The sequence below is a fragment of the Coptis chinensis genome, chromosome 7 (assembly GCF_015680905.1).
Source record: "Coptis chinensis isolate HL-2020 chromosome 7, ASM1568090v1, whole genome shotgun sequence".
Classification (NCBI taxonomy): domain Eukaryota; kingdom Viridiplantae; phylum Streptophyta; class Magnoliopsida; order Ranunculales; family Ranunculaceae; genus Coptis; species Coptis chinensis.
The window spans coordinates 84,730,520-84,751,389 of record NC_141462.1 but is presented as its reverse complement, the minus strand read 5'-3'; positions in this window follow the sequence as shown (position 1 = coordinate 84,751,389).

Genomic DNA, 20,870 nt, shown 5'->3' with positions numbered 1-20,870 from the left:
ATTTTTACAAGTACTTGTAAGAGGAACTTAAAAATGAAAAACAAACCACTTTATAAGACTATCTTATAAGACACTCTTATAACACATGGTCTTATAAGACCCTCTTATAACTTAACCCAAAAAAACAAATAGCCCCTCAATCTCTCCATATGTGGGTTTGAAATTGAACTTTGAGAGTGAAAGTGTGGAAGTGGAACTATTGCTAGTCAAGTAGTTGAAATTGCCAGGCGATCCAACGAGTAATTTGAAAGCTCTGTAGGAGTTACCGAAATTCCAACACTAACTTCAACTGATATATCGAGATCAATTCAGAAAATTGAACAATTTGCAATTGGCAGGAATTACTAATTAGTAAATTGGTCGAGCTAATTTCGGATTAAAATCACTATCCAGCACCGCCCGACACATTTCAAATGTAAATAACCCAAAAATATTTTATATTGGGTGAAAATAACAAGGACAAATACCGATTTGAAATAAAAATTTTCCAATTTTATAATTATGTCGTCTAAAGAAAATTAAAGTGGGTGGGGTTGGACAAAATAGTACGTCCAACTTATTGTTGACTACACCCATTGAAATCCATAATTTTTATGTGTGAAGTTGAAGTTTTGTATTGTGTTTTTTTGGGTAACCCTTGTTTCTTTTCCACTCTGTTTTTTCTTTCTTAATCCAATTCTATGAACTTCGTTTATCTAGTAGAATCACAAATTTCTCAAAAACAATTTAAACTTTTCCCACATTGATGTTTTATGTTGTATATACTTTTATTACACCCTATGAAGTTACTTGTCTTCTCTTACTTTTCTCTCTTTTAATTACTCTCCTATTTTCTTTTTCTTTTTTCTCTCTCTTTCTCACCACTTTTTTTGTATCTCTTTCTCTTTCTCTAACCGCCTCTTGGGGTCCGTTGATCTTTTTTCAATCTAGCGTCCCCTGTCTTTCCGCATGTCGTGGCAGTTTCCATGTAGTTAGGTTATCGCGGATCCGATCCCTGTTGCTGGTCTTGTATCTCCTATATTGCATCAGCCCACTTGACCCACCAAACTCTCATGTCATGGATATGCCCTATACAGATGCCCCTCTCGGTTTGGTTGGCATTCGGCGGTCCCTATATAGTCGGTGGACAGCCAACGGAACAGAGAACCACTCTCCTCTCTCATTTCCCCTCTTGGCACGTGCTTCGTCAGCATTCACAAGTGTTCAAAATGCATGCATATCGACCCTGTCTTTTCGATTTTTTAGGCCCCACACGTCACCTTCCTCCTAGTCCTTTTTCTCTAGAGATTACCACTTTGCCCCTGTCTCTTAGAATCCTGCTCAAACATCTCTCTTCCCTCAAAACCCCCACTCCAATATTTTATTCTCACTTCATCTTCTAGCTTCTTCCCCTTCCCTTTACTGTTCTCCATTTTCGTGGGCTCTCCAGCTTCGTTCAAGTCTTTCTTCCTCTTCGCTTTGTTACCCCTTGCTGCCTTGCATCTCAGGTTTGTCTCCCTCTTTTCTATCCCATCAATTGTTATCTGGTTATAGTTATTTGCGCTACTTTCCATCTTTTTCCCTTCTTATTTTGTTCTCTCCATTGTTGCTTCAGTTATGTTCCTCTCTTTATTTATTCCGTCATGTCGGAGTCTGAATCAAGGAGCACCTCAACCACTAGATCCACTGGGTTGGAGTCCTCTACTCCCAGATCTAGCGGTCAAACTGCGGCTAGATATGAATCCCCGAACTCGAGCTCTACTAGCCCTGCTGCTGAACCGTCTACTTCGGGAAGGAAAACCACTCTTCTTCCCCCACCATCGTACCACTGTAGACCTAACTTAGATGCATTTAAAGCTGCTTATGGTATCCCGGTTGACGTGGTACTTGAACACGTGCCTGGCATCACCCAATTCCCTCATTTGGTAAAGTCGCGGCCCGGTTGCCTTATCGCTACCGTAGGCCAGATAGCGGCTGGATTGCGTTTTCCACTAACACTTCTTGATGTCGAGGTATGCAACTACTTTAACGTTCCACCGTGCCAAGGCATAGGTAACTTCTGGCGTATCCTTTATGCCGCGAATCATTATAATGAAACCCACTCTCCAAAAATCCAACTCCGTGATATGATAGCTCATTATTATATAAAAAAGAGCACCAAACTTGGTAGTATAGGGTACCAGTCTTTCTGTACGCGTCCGCAGAAAAAGTCATTTGTCCTCCACATCACTACTTCTGATAAGGTCTGACACTATTATCCTTTGTATGTGTCGGGTAGTTTTATCTCCGGTGACCTTCCCTCTGAAGTTTCTCTGAGGAATCTCAGTTTCCTTAATCGTGGTACGTAAAATATTTTGATCCGCGACGCTGCTTTCTAACCTTGATTTTAATTTGTCTTTCTTTTCCGACTTAGGTTGGAGACCCGACTCACGATCCCAAATTTACATCGGCATATCCTCCGAAATCTTTCAAAGACTCCGCGACCTAGGAATTGCCCAGTGTGAAGTTCTCGGCATCGATCCAGAGAAAGGTAACCCTCTTCTTCTCGGTCCCTCATTGAAAAACATTGGTAAATACCAATGACCCCTATATCTCCCACCACCTCCCAAAGAAAGACATCCCAAATCCTCCCCGCTCCCTAAGAGAAAGGCCCACAAGTCCTTCAAGTACACCACCAAAATATACCACTCCCAAGCCATTACTAGACGATCCACCGCTCAATCCCATCCAGCTGTCCCAGATACCGCCGCCCCCTCTTCGTATTCCGCTTTAGCGGACTGGGAAGACGATTTTGCTTATCAGCCTTCTACTACTCCTACCCCTGCCATGGCCCCCAACAAGATAAAACTATGGGACAGCGACTCTGAGAGTGATGAGCCCACCAAAGTTGCGGCTAAAAGCCCCCCAACCAATAAGGCTCGGATCGCGCCATCAAACCCTGCTGAACCACCTGCTGCAGAGGCACGGCCTATGGGTCCCACGCGCCATCACGGGAAAGACCCCCGCCCATCGGGGCCCCCATCTTCCAGTGCGGCTGACGTGTGGCAACCTCAGTTCAAGGCTAGAGATCATGCTATTACTATTCGGGACTCGGCCTTGGAGAACCCTGCCATCGCGGCATCCCTCTTCTTCAGCTCTCATCTTCCTAAGGACCAAGCCTATGGTGACTCTGGCTCACTAGCCTCTCATAGAGCATCTATCTACCATAGCTGGGAAAAGGTTTGTTTCTTATCTTCTTCTCTATCCTTTTTATTACACACCTTTGTAACCAGTTTTATTTTCAACTGAGTCTGGATGTCGGCTATGTGTTGCGCGGCCTCACCAGCACCCTAGAATCTCTGGAGGTTGCGAAACAGGAAATTTAGGGGCCCGAGGGCTGGAAATCTAGGTATGCCACACTGGAGAAGGACCGGAACGATCTTCGAATCGTAGCTGTGAAGGCCCAAAGAGCTCTCCAGCAGGCTGAAGACAAGCACCGCGATTATGTAGTGGGTGTTACTTCCAAAATGGAGAGCCAGAAGGAGGCAGATAAGCTTGCCATCCAGGCCGCTATGGACCAAGCCGTGAAGGATGTCGCAGATCGCTTCCGAAGTCTAGCGGAGAAGAAGATTGCCCGCGAACTTAAACAACAGCTTGAAGAGCTCACTGCGGCCGGGCGTCTTCTTCCAGCTCTAGCTCCAGTACTTGAACCTCAAATCTCACCTCCCACACCAGTCACTTCCCCAATAGAAGCTGCTACACTAGTGCTACCCCTACCCACTCCCAGTGCAGCTACCTCACCTATATCTGTGGATGACGATCCTGCTTCCGCTGTGAATGTGGATGAAGTTTCCTCTCAGCAAGACGTGGTAGAAGAACAACAGTGACACCGCTACATTGTTTGAATGTATTTGGCCTTTGTATTTTTGTACTTTTGCAATCCACATACTGTGTTTGATGAAATTTGAATTAGTGTATATGTTTTTTGCCTGTTTTTCTAGGTATGCCCAACAGGTCCTCAATCGAATGTGTTTGCTTGGTTCCCTCATCTCATATTGGGCAATTGAAAACTCTTTAAGAAGTGTAATTTCAAATCGTACTTTGAGGTTTATGTTGAGTTGTGAAGTAGGTTTAGTGCAACTTTGTTTCCCAAATTGACTTCTCCTTCCGCAAAGTTTGCAACAACCCCGCTGTCTTTGGGCGGATGAAAAACTTGATGGGGCACTCGATTGCCCCCATGTTTGATTCGGACCTGTGGTCCACGAAGGACTCATCCCCCCTTCTGTCTTTGGGCGGCTGTAAAGCCTGATAGGGCAACTCAATTTGCCCCCATGTTTGATTCGGACATGTGGTTCGCGAAGGGGTCGTCCCTCCCGCTATCTTTGGGCGGTTATGAAGCCTGATGGGGCAACTCAATTTGCCCCATGTTTGATTTGAACATGTGGTCCGTGAAGGGCTCGCCCCCGATGTCATTGGAATTTGTGTGAGCCCGGGATGGGGCACTCGATTGCCCCCATGTTTGATTCAGACTTGTGGTCCGCGAAGGGCTTGTCCTTCCTACTGTCTTTGGGCGGCTGTGAAGCCTGATGGGGCAACTCAATTTGCCCCCATGTTTGATTCGGACCTGTGGTCCGCGACGGGCTCGTCCCCCCCGCTATCTTTGGGCGGCTGTGAAGCCTGATAGGGCACTCGATTGCCCCCATGTTTGATTCGGACCCGTGGTTCGCAAAGGGCTCTTCCCCCCTGCTGTCTTTAGGTGGCTGTGAAGCTTGATGGGTCAACTCAATTTGCTCCCATGTTTGATTCGGACCTGTGGTCCGTGAAGGGCTCGCCCCCCTTTGTCTTTGGGCGGCTGTGAAGCCTGATGGGGCACTCGATTGCCCCCATGTTTGATTCGGACCTGTGATCCGCGAAAGACTCATCCCCCCCGCTGTCTTTAGGCGGCTATGAAGCCTGACGGGGCAACTCAATTTGCCCCCATGTTTGATGCGGACATGTGGTCCGCGAGGATAGCCTCCCCATTTGTCTTTGGGCAGCTGTGAAGCCTGATGGGGCAACACAATTTGCCCCTAAGTTTGATTTTCTCTACTTTCTATACCGATACACATGAAAGCCTTGTATTTTTTATTTATCGACAAAATAAACTTTGACATGAACATCATTTGTCGGTCTTCATAACTGTCACCACGATACTCTGTGTTTAACAGAATTGTTAACATACCCTACTCATGGAATTTTTTCAACAGCCTAATGTTCCATGGCTTCTCTATCTTGTTCCCCGCTACTGTCTGCAACCCATATGTTTCAGAATTCCCCTTCTCTCTGATGATGTAAGGTCCCTCCCAGTTTGGACCTAACTTTCCTTCGTTTTCCTTCTTAGTGGCCGGGGTCACTCTCCTCAGCACATAGTCTCCCACCTTGAAAGATCGCGGCTTTACCCGTTTATTATATTGTCTCTGTAAAGTTCTATGGTACTCTTCCAACCGAATACGGGCAACTTCTCTTCTTTCCTCAACCAAATGCAAGTCTGCTGCTAATATCCTCTCATTCATCCTTGTTTCCACAGCCTGTGTCCTAGTCGTGGACACTATCATCTCAACTGGTATGGCTGCCTCTACTTCATATGCCATTGCGAATGGTGATTCCTTAGTGGATGTTCGCGGTGTAGTACGATACGCCCATAACACGTGATTTAACTCATCCGCCCATGCGCCTTTTCGCTCCTCCAATTTTCTCTTTAAATTATCTATTATGATTTTGTTCGATGCCTCAGCTTGTCCATTTCCCTCTGGATTGTAAGGGGCTGAGAATCCCTGCTTTACCTTAAACGCCTGAAGAAACTCTCGCACTTTTCCCCCTGTAAATTGCATTCCGTTATTTGTGATGACTGTATGCGGCAGCCCAAACCTACAAATGATGTTCTCCCATAAGAACTTCTTCACGTTCTCTTCATTAACTTGTTGCAAGGCCACACTCTCCACCCATTTGGTAAAATAATCAGTCGCGGCCAACATAAACCTCCTTTTTCCACTCGCCATGGGTAGAGGCCCTACAATATCCAGTCCCCACATGGCAAACGGCCAAGGGCTGAACACATTATGTAAGGGCTCAGCTGGTGCATGTATGAAAGGTGCAAACCTTTGGCATTTCTCACATTTTTTGGCGTACTCCGTGGCATCTCTCTTCATATGGGGCCAGAAATATCCATGTGATATCAGTCTGTGAGCAATTGTTTGCCCCGCGGAATGACTCCCGCAATCACCTTCATGTACCTCAGCCAGAACTTTTTGAGCCTGCTGCGGACCAATACATTTTAACAATGGTCCGCTGAAATTTTTTCTGTAAAGGTCATCCCCCAGCACTGTGTACCTCTGACTCAACTGTTCTATTCTGCACCTCTCTTGCTTATTTTCTATCTCTACTCGTTTCAAGAAAGCTTTTATCGGTTCGATCCAACCCGGATCCCTCTCCGTGGTGAGCCAAACCCCACCCTCCTCTGATGTACTGGGTTTGCTCAAAACCCTAACTTCAATAGTCTGACCCTCAGAACCAGGAAGAACCGCCGCAACATAAGCCAATGCATCGGCATGTCTATTCTCTCCGCGGCCTAAGTGGGCAAAAGTTATTTTGTTGAACTTGCTTGCTTTACGCTGCAGGACCTCCAGGTACCTCGCCATCCTTGAGCAGCGAGCCGCAAACCCTCCATTGACCTGACAAATTACCAAATTGGAATCTGAGAAAACAGACAATTCGTTTACCCCCAGATCTTTGGCCAAGTCTAGTCCAACTATCACCGCTTCATACTCAGACTCATTATTTGAAGCTGCGAACCCCAGTTTCATAGATAGCTCAATTCGAGTGTTCTCTGGAGCCACTAGTACGACCCCAATTCCATTTCCTGTATCAGTTGCTGAACCATCCGCGAATACTCTCCACCCATTGCGGATATCCCAAGGACCTTGCGAATAACCTCCCTTTCAGATTCCATTACCATTTCCTCTCCCCAAGTGGGATCCTCAGTCGGAAATTCAGCCAGAAACTCCACCATGGCTTGCGCCTTTTCTGCTGTCCTTATTTGATATGTAATCTCATAAGAACTGAGTAATACCGCCTATTTCAGCATTCTACCTGACTTCTCGGCCTTCAACACTTGCTTGAGAGGCAAATTTGTTACTACCACCACAGAGTGAGCTTCGAAGTAAGGTTTCAACTTAAAAGCTGAAAATATCAAGGCCAAAGCGTACTTTTCAATCCTACTGTACTGGGACTCTGCGTCCAGTAGGGTTTTTCTTTGAAAGTACACAGCTTTTCTATTTTGTCGATCACCCTCACCAGAACTGAACTTATCGCATACTCCCTAACACCAAGATACAAGTGTAACTTCTCTCCCTGCTCCGGCCGCGATAGCAAGGGTGCTTTCCCTAGATATTCTTTCAATTCCTGGAAGGCCTCTTCACATTCTGCGGTTCAATGGAAATCAAGTGTTTTTCTCAGCAAGCGGTATAGAGGCCGACATTTATCTGAAGATTTGGAAATGAATCTATTAAGTGCCGCGACTCTGCCCGCCAGCCTTTGTACTTCCTTCACATTTTGCGGGGACGGCATTTCAACCAAAGATCGAATTTGCTCTGGATTCGCCTCTATGCCGCGATGGGTGACTATGTAGCCCAGAAACTTCCCTGACGTAACCCCAAATGTGCACTTCTCAGGATTGAGTTTCAGCTTATGCTTGTGCAGTATGGCAAAATTCTCATGAAGGCCTTCTAAGTGCTCTTTCTCCGTCATACTTTTTTCCACCATGTCGTCAATGTATATTTTAATGCCCTTTCGAATCTTGCCTTCAAACATCTTTTCTCCCAACCGCTGAAAGGTAGCCCCTGCATTTTTTTAAGCTGAAGGGCATCCTGGTGTAAACCCTCCACTACAAAGGTGGTTTTCTCCTGATTTGGCCCGAACATTGCGACCTGATTGTATCCCATCGAGGCATCCATGAAGGAAAACACCTTGAAACCTGTTATTCTATCTACTAACTCATCCACCCGGGGCATAGGGTAACAATCTTTCGGGCATTCCTTGTTTACATCTGTGAAGTCGACACACATTCTTACCTTGCCATTCTTTTTCGATACCGCGACCACATTTGACAACTATTCCGTAAACTCAACTTCCCTGATTATTCCTGCCCACTTCAGTCGTATCACCTCTTCGCGAATCCCTTCCGCGTATTTGGGCTTTATGCTTCTCATTCTTTGTCTTACCCGCTTAGCATCTTTATTCATATGCAAATGATGACATGCATATTCTGGGTCTAAACCCGTGATATCCTCGATTACCCATGCAAATATATCTGTATTTTCTGTTAAAAACTGCACCAGCTTGCACTTCCATTCCTCTGGCAATTCAGCTCCCACTGAGGTAAACTTTTCCTCATCTCCTACCCCAATGTTCACTACCTCCAGCTCATCCAATGTTTTAGGTCCCGGCAAAGACTCGTACACTTCCGCAGCCACTGCCTCCTGTAATTGCTACACTGATCCTAGTTCGCATGCTGACCCCTCCCTCATTATGCCGCGGACCATACTCTTTACTGTAACCTAATGGATGTTCTGCGCTACCACTTGATCCCCCCGTATCTCATACATACCCTCATTTGTAGGGAAGCGGATCACTTGATAAAAGGTTGACGGGATAGCCTTCATTTCGTGGATCCATCTTCTCCCTAGAATGGCATTGTATTGAGAACTAGAATCCACCACCATAAATCTAGTGAATACCATTGTCGGGCCTGCTGTAACTTGTAACACCAATTCTCCCATAAGCTCTGTCATACTGCCATTGAACCCATACAGATTGGTTTGAGGAGCTTTCAACTGATCTCTAACGATGTTCATCTCCTCCATGGCCCCCTTAAACAACAAGTCCACTGAACTTTCACAGTCTATCAACACCCTTTTTACCAGATAATTGTCCATCACTATAGTAATCACCAATGCATCCTCGTGCGGGGAAATTACTGACTCCAAGTCTTTTTGGGTGAACATTATGCTTTCCTCATCCCTCGCGGTTCCTCGAACTAACCGCTGTATGCTCACCACCTCATTCACCTGTTGTAGGCTCGCTGTCTTTCTCATTTTTTCTCTGTGTGCATTTCTTCCCAGGGTTTCTCCGCTGAAGATTACATTGATGGTACCTATAATTCTAGCTGGAGCTGGTACCCTCTCCTCTTGACGAACCTCTACTACAAACTCCCTAAGCATCCCCTTTTCAATCATTCTCTCCACCAACCACTTCAAGGCGTAACATTCATTAGTTGCATGATTCCTGATTTGATGATATGCACAGAACGGTTTCCCTTCCACTTCCACTGGTGTATTCCGCGGACCCTCAAAATATTATTTCCCCTTAATTAGAGGCAAGATTTCCTCTAGAGGCCTATTGAGCGGAGTCTGCTCCATTTCGCGATATGGTTTCCTTTCTCGGATATCCCTTCTGCCTCGGTCCCCCATCCTCTCCGGACAACGGCTTTCCCCTCTATACACTCCTCTCTCTCTTTCTTCTACCTTACTTTTTACCTTGCGTTCATCTCTGTCCACAGTCTGCACTGCCTTCTCTGATCTCTTCTGTTCTTTCGCATTCCTCTGCATTATGTCCTCGTATCATATGTATTTCTCTACCTTTGGATACAGAGCATGCAAAGAAGTTATTTCGATCTTGGACACTGACTTGTGAACTCTGGTTCCCGATCTCAAGCCGTGCTGGAAAGCTATGACAGCTGTGTGTTCATCCAAGTTTTCCACTTGCAATGTCTCCTCTTTGAACCTACACAAAAACTCTCGCAATGACTCCGTGGACCTTTGTTTTATGTTAAACAGGGCCGCGATATCAACCACCCTTCTTTTCTGATGTATGAAGTGGTTCACAAATGCGTGCTCCAACTCTTCGAACCTTTTGATGCTCCGCGAAGCCAACCTGTAATACCAATCTGAGGCTCCCCCCTTCAGACTGGCGGGGAACATCATGCAGCAAAGCCCATCATACTTATTTTCCTGCCATAACGGTATCTATTGCCGAAAATGGTGCAAGTGATCAGTTGGGTCCCCCTTCCCATCATACCTCTCAAGCCTGGGCTGAGAGAACCTCTTTGGCACTTCCGAGTTCCATATCGAATCTGCCAGCGGATTCTTGCTGAGGCTTGCTACCTCCTTCTGTGCAACGCTCTGGCTCGTCTTGTCTGCAACGCGGTTCATCTCTTTATCTTTCTCAATCATTGCCTGTACCACCTCCAGTGTGAGACCGGCAGTTTGTTCCGCGTCCGGTGGTGGATGTTCCTCAGTCTCGCCTTCCCTTTCGCTGCCTTGGTGATCTGCTCTGTCCATTTCCCCCTGTGTGGCTTCCTTTTCCTTTCTTAGTTTGTCATTCTCGTTTCTCAACCTAACAATCTCCTCTTGAAGAAGCCTGGTGGCGTCTGCCGCCACATCTGACACTTCCTCCCCCACCCCTTCAACCTCGACACCCTCTGTTTCCTCTGCAAGCTATCTAACTGTTATTTTCTTTGGTCTTTCCACTCCTCTTTTCGCTACGGTGGCCATTTTCTCTCTTCTGGTCCCCACAGAAGGCGCCAAAATGTATATACTCTTATTACACCCTATGAAGTTACTTGTCTTCTCTTACTTTTCTCTCTTTTAATTGCTCTCCTATTTTCTTTTCTTTTTTCTCTCTCTTTCTCACCACTTTTTTTTATCTCTTTCTCTTTCTCTAACCGCCTCTTGGGGTCCGTTGATCTTCTTTCAATCTAACGTCCCCTGTTTTTCCGCATGTCGCGGCGGTTTCCATGCAGTTAGGTTACCGTGGATCCGATCCCCTGTTGCCGGTCTTGTATCTCCTATATTGCATCGGCCCACTTGACCCACCAAACTCTCATGTCATGGATATGCCTTATACATATGTCTTGTTCACAATTCACAAATGTCATAATTACATGGCTTGCATTTGGCTGGCTATATTGGACAAAGTCATCAATCACAAGCCAGTGAGATTCTACTAGTTAACATCCCAATTCCTCGTCACACTTTGCAGCTATTGCTCAAGTTGTTGGAAGTTGGAACAATTATTTAGAAGGTGATGAACACTTTGATGGGTTTATATATAAAATGGGTGCAAATTACATTGAAAGTAGGTTTAATAATAAATTGGGTGCAGCGTATAAATGCATAATAAGATGGTGCCAATATCACCACCCTTAAGTAGGTGACTAGGTGCAATGCTTAGTAAGGTGGGTACCAGCTTTACCACCCTTAAACAAAACTAAAACCAATTAGATGTTGTACAAAATGTCAAGACTCAAGAGTGAACCCATGTTTGGTCAAGCAGATTTTGGGTTTAATCTCCCTGGTTGATACATGACCAGCATAAAAACCCCCTCATTACGTACTAACCCATAAAAACCCCCTATTTTTTTAAAATACCCAAACTGACTAAAATACCCCCCACACATAAAACCCTAGATCTCAAACTTACCTTCTCCCTTTCTTCTCGCCGCTTTCTCTATTCCTGTAAACCCTAATTATCCTGCAAAAATGAAAAAACAACCAAAAAATAAGAGAGAAACACCCACTAAAACAAAAAAATTGAAAGTTTCCAAATCGAAATCAACTACTAATAAAAAAAAGACCAAATCGAAGGTAAAAATCATATTTTTTTTTTCAATTTTGTGTAAATAAACGAAATCTAAGGTGAAAATGCTTAATTTATGATATAAATATGCATTTTCATATATATATGTGCATGAATTCGTATTTTCACAAGTGAATTTGTATTTTCATATTTGAAATTTGCATTTGGTCATCTTTTGAAATTTGTATTTACATATTTGAATTTATATTTACATATACGAAATTTGTATTTACATATTCGAAATTTGTATTGCAGCAGGACGTAAAATTTACTGGTTCTAACAAGGTATTTCGTTCTTCTGCATTTCTAATGCTAAAGCTTGTACAAGATTTGAAGGGAATAATTAGGGATATTCATATCACCAAGATGAAAGAAACTCCTTTTGGTCATCTGTTTATGGTTTTTGTCGATGGAAAGGTCGATAGTAGAATGTTAGAGAAACCAAGCCACATCATTATAAAGTTGTTAGCGACTTGGTGCAAGGAGAGGCATAAGTTTAAGATAGGAAGTAAGTTTGTGTCTTTATGTCCATATGATGTGGCTGTAACTTTTGGGATTCCGGTGATGGGGAAAGTTGTTGTTTTCCAGTCAGGAATGAGAATAGACGAAGCTATTTCTGGATCACCATTCCTGTTGAGACATTTCTCTGGAGTTAACAAGATAACAACAACGGTTGTAAAAGAAATCTTGAACCAGATTATAGATTCAACAGACCCTACGGACATTGAAGATGTGGTGAGACTACTCGTCATTTTTCTGGTGATGACAGTATTTGTAAGTAGTGGTGCGAGTGGAATATCTTGGTCCTTCCCAAAGCATGTTAAGACATTGGAAGCTATGTGGAGTGTGTCATGGGCTGCCTTAGTTCACTCAGAACTGATTGAAAAAATTCAAAAGTGGGATAGCAGTAGTCCGTTCAAAATTTCAGGATGCATTATTCAGCTTTTGGTAAGTTTAGTTTGTTTTCTGACATATGCGTAGTTATATTTTCATAGCATATATCACCTCACATGATAAAAGAGAATATGCATTTGCATATGCATGTGTCAGATGTCAGATGTCAGATGTCATATGTTGGTAATATAATAACATGTCTGTTTTCGTATGTAATTTTGTTTCAACATATGCATAGTCATGTTTTCATAGTCTATATCACAACCTTAGAGGGATGTTTTCTGGATTGGTCCTTCAAATTTGTAGATGAAATCTAAAATTTTGTCACCTAACTGGGTCTGTATTCCTGAAAATCTAGTTTGTACAATGCCAGTTATAAACTTATCATTGATCAGTCAATCAGTGTTTTTGGTGGAGATCTAGTTTTACTTTTAGCATAACATTATTTTTGATAGAATTCATGCTAGTCGGGTAATTAGAGAGTTAGTTAGGGATGACCGACCACATTACTAGTTGCAATTAGGTGTATGAAAATATGAAAACATTTTTACATATGTCAGGTGTATGAAAATATATTTACATATGTCAGGTGTATGAAAATATATATATGAAACTACAATTTTACATATGAAAATAGAAATTTACATATGAAAATATATATTTGCATATGAAAATTGAAATTTACATATCCAATGCAGATGTCATATGTCATATGTTGGAAAAAGAATTATATGAAAATGTTGCTAATACAAATTCACATGTTATGTGCAATACTTTTTGTGTGAGCATGTGAAACTTTGTGAGCCAGTCCGCGAGACTTGCTTCCCACGGATTGCAAAGTGGTCGATGGAACGACTAGCGGATGAAGTACCAAAAACTTTCAAGCTAGAAAATGTTTCTAATTGCAACATCAAAGTAAAATTAGAACTGGCCGAGGAAGAGAAAGAGGCATTATACCCTGAACACCACCAAAGTGAAGCTGAAAGCTTGAGGAGGGAAAATGCTGAGTTAAAGAGGGAGAATGAAGAGTTGAGGAAACTTAGTAAAGATTTAAGGGGTGAAATTGGTAGACTGACGAGAATAGTTTGTGAAGAGAGTCTAGAAGATATGTTTGAAAATCACGAACATAGAGATGTAGATATGGTTGAAGGGGCAGATAACAGAGATGTGGATTTGGCTGAAAAGGAAGAATCCAAGAAAGAGTTGGCTGAAAAGGAAGAATTCGATAAAGAGGAGGGCAAAAGAGAGTCCGAGTTATCCGAGAAAGAGTTGGCTGAAAAGGAAGAGTTATCTGAGAAAGAGACATGTGGAGAATTGGCTGAAAAGAAAGAATCCGAGTTGTCCGAGAAAGAGTTGGCTGAAAAAGAAGAGTTGTCTGAGAAAGAGACATGTGGAGAGTTGGCTGAAAAGAAAGAATTCGAGTTGTCCGAGAAAGACTTGGCTGAAAAGGAAGAGTTGTTTGAGAAAGAGACATGTGGAGAGTTGGCTGAAAAGAAAGAATCCGAGTTGGATGGAGAAGAGGAAAGCAGCGAGACAAAGTCAGATGAGGAGGAGGAGGAAAAAGGTGAGGGAAAACCTAACTCGATGGTTAAGAAAGTGAAAGAAAGGGAGCGAATGAAGAAAACATCAACAATATATGAGTTCGGAAATATTAAGAAGCAAAAAAGGAATACTAAAGTTGTTGAATTGGATGATGAACCAGTGATTGATGCAGATGATTTCGAGACTCCACCACCCCCGCCCGTAGGAAAGCCTATGTCAAAACCACATTCAACCAAGCTGTGGAGTGTACTTGATAAAAAGAAGTTGCCGTTGGTGGAAAGTTTTTTCAAAAAAGCAAACTAGAAGTAAAATTTACTTTTCATAAATATTTGTAAGTTTTTCTTATCATCTATGTAATTGCACAAATTGTTTTGATCGTGTATGCATATTGCAGTACAATTGCGTGGATGGACATTCAAATGCACTTGAAAATACAGGGGGAACACGTGAACCACCTGATGTTGAACTTCTTTATCAGTGACAAGGTAAATCTTTTGAAATGAAAAAAATTGCAATTTAGTAATTTTTCGTACTGTTTATGGTAGATCATTGATTGGTACGTGCACTTCCAACTCTCTAAGGAAGTGAAAAAGCTAATTAGATCTTCTCCACCAAAGTGTCTCCATTTCTCATCATTTGCGTGGGTAAGCATCTTCCATGTAATTTAATTACTGAAGTTGAATATGTAAATTCAACTGAATATGCATACAAGGCATGAAGATATTGTTGTTCTTATTTGTTGTAGCTGGCTTTAAGAGATAACCAAAAACAAGGCATGAAAGTCTATGTCACAGATGTCCTAAAACAGTTGGACAACAAGGTCGCTCATCTATTTTTCATCATAAATAGTCCCAAGTTAAGAAAATTAAAAAATGGTTATCACTGGACTTTGCTTCATGTTGATACTTTGAATTGGGAATGGACGCACTATGACTCTTTAAGGCCAAGGAACTACGAGAAGAAGAAATACATTCCATTAGAAGATGCTGAAATGTTGGTAAGTGAAATTTTATTTTAAGTTACTATGTAAATCTATATTTACATAGGTCAGTTTACAATATATTTACAATGGGACTATTGTAATGCATTTAGCAATCTGCAGAAGCATTAACAACAACAAAGTAAGTTTATGGAACCATGCTTGATATAAATTACTGGTTAGGTGATTTTGGATTGTTGGTGAGAGGTGAGCCTTTGGGTTAATGATGTTTTTTGCAGGAAGCTTGTTCTTGTATAAAATCTAATTAGCAGTAATTTCTCTCCTGTTATATGCTTGGCATTTGCATACCGGAGGAGTTTTGCATAGACATCGGGCAGACAAAGGAATAGCTTCACTCACTAGCGTCACTCACTCTTGGGTTCGGTAAAATGAGTAGTTTTGAGATTATCTAGCCTAGGAATTTTGTTAGAAATTTTAGTAGTGGTCTCGTTTGTTTCAGACAGAGTGCTCTGTACGTTCCATATATAAAGTCACTGCATACATGCATGATATTTGACTTAGGTGCATGCCGCAAGTTGTTGTTGTTGACTCTTTCTAGTTTCTAGTATTAAGATCGAGTTTAAGAGCCTCTAATCACCGGAGGGCACGGACTGAAGAAGCAGCTGTTTATATATTTAACACGACAAGGGGGAAATCGACCCCTCACAAATCACAATGTCAATTTTTCTATAGTACTGAAATAATACAAAAATGTCAGAAAATACACTTTACTTGTCTGGCATATTTCGTACCTTAACTGTAGATACTCATTTTAGAAAATCTAAGCTTGAGAGAAAATATTGGTCTAGTTTTACGTCAAATGTTCAATGGATAATTTAAGTTTACATAGGTCAGTTACTATGTAAATATAGATTTGCATATATATTTACATAGTTTTGGTAATTTTTTGTTCAATTTAATGCAGCGAGGGTGGTGGAAGCTATTAGATGTAGGCGTCAAGAGCTAAGGTTGCCAGATGTGGATTTGATGAAAGATATCACAGTTGGAGCATGCCCACAACAAGGAGAATCGTAAGAACTTAACTTCCCAAACTTAAATGTCTTTTTAATCTCTTATCTCTTATCTTAAACTTATTTTTTTGCATTTTCAGTTCAGATTGTGGTTTCTTCGTCATTTTGTTTGTGAAGGCTATAATATGTGGAAAAGCTATCCAAGATATAACGCTAGAAGCCGTGAAACAATTGAGGGTTAACCTGACATATGAGATCGTATCAAGCCAACAAGAAAAATGAGATCCAAAAGAAGAATGCAAGAAATGAAGAACTGATTTTCCGTATTTCTAGTTGATTACATTGTGTTTATTTGTGTTAAAACATTAGAACCATTCTAACTCGGGAGTGTTCGATTATGATGTAATGTTACTGTTAATGTGTTGGAGTTGTTTAGTATTGTTCTGCATATTCTGCAACTAGCTTCAGATTGTGTTTATATATAATGTGGTTCTTTATGCATTTATATTTACTGTCAATTTTGTTTAATCTGTTTTTCAACTCTTTAGGTCGTTCTGCTCTTTTAAATGTAATATGTGCTTCTTGATCTTTTAATGTGCAACTGAAAATAGGTTATGCATTTAGCAAACTGCACAAAGCATTAACAACAGCAAATTAAGTTTCTGGAACCATGCTTGCTATAAATTACTGGTTAGGTGATTTTGGATTGTAGGTGACAGGTGAGCCTTTAGGTTAATGATGTTTTTTGTAGAAAGCTTGTTCTTGTGTGAAACTCATCCAGATCAGGCAACTGTTACAATGTAGCATTTTTCAGTTTTTGACCCAACAAAGAAAATCTAATTACCAGTAAATTCTCTCCTGTTATATGCTTGACATTTGCATACCGGAGGAGTTTTGCATAGACATCGGGCAGACCCCAAAAGGAATAGCTTCACTCACTCTTGGGTTCGATAAAATGAGTAGTATAGCTTCAATCACTCTTCGCTCTTGTTCATAACCTCCCTTCGATATAACAGCCTCTTGTCCATTTCATTATTTATTACCTTTGTATATGTCCATTTTATGTTAAAGCCAAGAGTTATCATGCATGCACAAGTTTTGCTCTTTTGTTGTCGTCCAAGGTTGTGCAAATTGGGAAGACGACAAACTAAACTCCTGCATTGGACAGATTTAGTATATATGAATCCAACTGATCACCATTTCATCTCAAACATCTACTAAATTGGATAGCAAAGCTAGCTCAAACATCTACTAAATTGCAAAGCAAAGCTTTAATGTCTATGTAAATATAGATTTACATATATAATGACTATGTAAATCTAGATTTACATATATTTGGTCTCTCTGGAACTTTTCAATCCCAAAAGGTATTATGTAAATATATATTTACATATATAATGACTATGTAAAAGTACATTTACATAAAGTTGTTAGGTGTCAGGTTAATTTCATCCCCAAAAGTTACTATGTAAAACTATATTTTCATTCTCCAACTAAAAAACATAACATATAAAATCCAACATCAAACTATAAAATCCAACAAGTTCATCGACATCTTGTTTTTCATATACGAGCAACATCAAAGAATAGATGAAAAATTCATTGAACCGGTACAGAGCATGTTGTAGGAATGGAGCCCACTCTTGGGTTGCGATGGCCATAGCAAGGGCCCTTGTTCTTCTTCCTACCTCTTGTAGCACCCGTGCTGTGTTTCCGTTTCTTGTCTGGTCTCCCCATCTTCTTTTTCAGATCCGGAGGTAGTAAATCAGGCACACTTGGTATCTTAGCAGGCAATTTATTGTTCTCCACAGGTACTATAACTCTTGAATAACTATCACGGAATGTCTGAGAATAGAAGAATTTATCACAGTAGGTATACACATTCAATCCATCAGCCAAAATGGAGCACAGTGTGTGTGCATAAGGGAATCCTTCGATTCTCCACCAATTACAAGAGCAGCGACTTCTATTCAAGTCAGCCAAGTGAGTATGAGTAGCACGCACCTAAAAAATACCCTCCCTTGACTTGAGAACCACCCAACTTCTCCCCACCTCAATCCTTTCAGCCAATAAAGTTTCCATAGATGGACATAAGATAGTAGTCTAATTCCTAGCTAACTCCCGCCGATCAGACATCATTTTCATAATTTTTCCACGGATCTTATCCACCATTGCAGTGATAGGCAAGTGCCGTTCTAGTAGGATCCAAGAGTTGAAGCTTTCCGCAATATTGGAACACATATCTCCATATTTATTTCCTTGAAAATAAGTATTACACCAATGCTCATAACCTATGGTGGACAAAAATGTTTTCACTTGACTGCCGCAAACATCTCGAAAAACAGCCATCACTTTCTCAAACTCATGGTGCGTCCCAGCATAGGTAAGGTCTGAAAAAAGATCAAGGGTATGCAAGCGGAAGCAATGGTTGCTGGGCATAGCTGAATTAAGATTATTTTTAAGGTGCCACAAACAATAACCATGATGAGAATCAGGAAAAACGCGAGGGACACCCATGAGTAGACCATGGTTTCTGTCAGATATAAAAGTTAGCCTACGATCTTTGGAGACCACCAACCTAAGTTGCTCCAAGAACCAATCCCAATTATCATCAGTTTCAGAAAGTACAACCGCCATAGCTACTGGAAAAATACCTGGAGCACAAATAAACATCAATTACTGATTTGGTTTTGCGTACCATACTCATTATGAAAACTTAACTCATATATATATAAATAAATTTTCATATGCTAAATTATTATGTAAATATTAAAATGCATAAGCTAAACATCTGATGTGAACGTAAATTTTTATAGTTTATGCTTGTTCAGTTTTACAAACTACTATGAACTACTATGTAAAAATTCACAAACTCAAAAAGACATACCCCCATTTGTATTTTTGGCAGTAGTTGACAAGACACACCCCTTGTATTTTGTTTTCACGAAAGTTCCATCCAAACAAAGCATGGGGATCTACGAAGTTAAAGCCGTGAATACAAGCACCAAATGCAACAAATAATCTCTTGAACTTTCCTATTGTTGATTCCTTTTCCAAAACAACATGACTTCCTAGATTGGTTTCTTTCAGCTTTCCAACATACCAATGTAACTGATGATAAGATAAAGCATAGTCCCCATGTATCTCCTTCAATGCAAGATCTATGCCGGTATGCGCAAAGTAATAATTCAAGTTCACACCATATACCTTTAGAAAATCGTCAATGATTTCACCTGGCTTAATCAAAGGCTTGTCTCTCACCATATCTAAAACAATACTCTTTACAAGTTTACTATTCACTAGGGGATTGTTAACGTCAGTGAATCCAGCTCCACATGTGTGCTTTGCTTCCATTGTCTTTATTTCAAAGAACTTCGGCATCTTATACTTCTTGGATGCGTGAACTCTCCATAGACATCCGGTTTCAGTCTTCAAATAACACTCAGCAGTGACTCTATCAGGATCATTCTTCTTAATAAGAACTCTGTAATTATTAACAAGACAATGGCGTAAAAGCTCAACACGAAAATTGGCAGCACCGCCAGGAAATTTCTGTCCCACACCAGTCAAAATAGGCAAAGAAGCGACATTAACATATTTTTCATCGTATGTAGCAGAAGACATAGAAGAACTAGAAGTACAAGAACTAGAAGCCTGAAGAGAGACTTTGGAACTAGAACCAGTGTCACACAAAGCAAAAAATCCTCTTGACGATGCTGTTATCAAAAAAGTATCAAGACTTTTAACCAAATTGAAGCAAACAAGGGATTGAAGCTCCGAGTCAGTATCTATCACAATACGCTTTGCATCCCTTACAAAAGATAGTTCTATAGACAATGGAGTAAGGTCTGGCCACTTTTCAGAAATCGTACACTTCAAATCAGAAATCATATCGTTAGTCCCGACACGGACACTCATAATTTCGCGTCGCATTACATAGCAAAAAAAAGCAAAAGTCCCATCCATGTCGCATTTGCAAAAACAACAAAATCAAATTGATGAACATATGTAAATGTATTTTTACATAGTCAATATCACCACCAAACGGTATGTTCAAAGAATTTAACTTTTAAATTTTCATGGCCAAATCATGTTATCAAAGCAATTTTAACTTCGAAATTCATCGCGAAAGAAGATGGAAAAGAGGTGAATCTTTTCAAAGATCTAACCTTCTTTTCGTCAATTGAGAATCGTGTTTTCGTCAAGCAGATGAATCGGTGTTTTTCTCAATTGAGAAACAAAAGAGGTCAAATCGTTGTCCAAGCAGATGAATCGGTGTTCTTCTGGGTAGAAATTACGATAAATATGGAAAAAGGGTAAAAAGGGTAATAAAATAAAATAGGAAATAGAAATCGGACTAGGATTTCACTGATATTGGAAAGCAGGGAGTTTTTGTAATATGGGCCGATAAATAGGGAGGTTATGTGGTATGGGTCGATAGGAAGGGATTTACACTCATCCGGATTCAACCCAAGGGGCTGAGCCCCATTTCTTGTTTGGTCAAGACTCGAGATCAAACATTATGGAGGGAAATTTAAGGAGGCAAGAGAAATTTATACAAATCCGCCCATTTTTTTCTCTAAAAATTCAATACATTCCAAATAATTACTATAATTTTTAAAAGAGCTAAAAATTCTCACTAGATTTACTCCTGTGTCATAATTATCTTTAAAATAATAAATCGAACTTACCATTTTTACATTCTATTTTAAATAAAATTAGTTAATGTGAGTTTAATGGAGAAGGCACTAATCACTATTACTTTTCATTCACTATTGTCCGAGAAGAAGCTCATGCGTTACAGCCACAGGAGATTATCATCCATTGGATACTCTCTTTAATCTACGGTCATC